Source organism: Geospiza fortis, unplaced genomic scaffold (assembly GCF_000277835.1).
Source record: "Geospiza fortis unplaced genomic scaffold, GeoFor_1.0 scaffold81, whole genome shotgun sequence".
In the NCBI taxonomy this organism is placed as follows: Eukaryota; Metazoa; Chordata; class Aves; order Passeriformes; family Thraupidae; genus Geospiza; species Geospiza fortis.
In genome coordinates this window covers 6,419,958-6,420,680 of record NW_005054318.1, presented here as the reverse complement: position 1 = coordinate 6,420,680, position 723 = coordinate 6,419,958, and positions in this window count along the sequence as shown.

The window sequence follows — 723 nt, the reverse complement described above, 5'->3', positions numbered from 1 at the left end:
CCTTTTGTAGCATCTAAAGGTCCTCAGGGATGATGCTCAGAGTCTAAGGCTGGTCTCCCCAGATTCTCTGTAGCCGAGAGGGAGGCAGACACCACCAGAGAGGGTCTAAAATAGGCTCCTGCTCCAAATTGCCTTCCTGGTCTACAGGCAGAAAGACTATCCTCTTCTGGGCTAAATTTAGTCCTGAGCCTGCTTCATGCCTGTGGCTGAGTTCTCCATCTGCACACTGAGACCAAGAGCCCTTCTCTTACTGGAAGGCCAGAGATAAACCTCTGGGGGAAAAAGGAACTAGAATACTCTTAGTAAGAAGAATCAAATGAAGTGGTATAAATAAACAGAGCTGAGGACAGTACAGTGGAGCAGCTAGGGGTCACAGAATGGAAAAGAAGATGGGGAACCGGAATATGATGGATAAGAGTCAGGCCTCCAACATGTGAGCTGTGGCCTTGCAATCAGAAGCAGCTGAAAGACTTTCCTGGTGCAAAGACATCTTGCATCATCTCTCCAAGCAGGAAAAATGAGTCCAGATTGCTGTGTCTAAAGAATTTTTGTTTTATTTCCCATTAGGAGGGTAGACACAAAATCAGATTTCCACTCCAAGTTGTCTTATATTTTTAGCCTGTGATTGGATTGCAAATGCACACTGGATATTTACATTTCTGGAAGCAGACTCTGGTGCTGTTGTCTTAACCAGGATCCAAGTTAATTTGCTGAGCTTCCAGA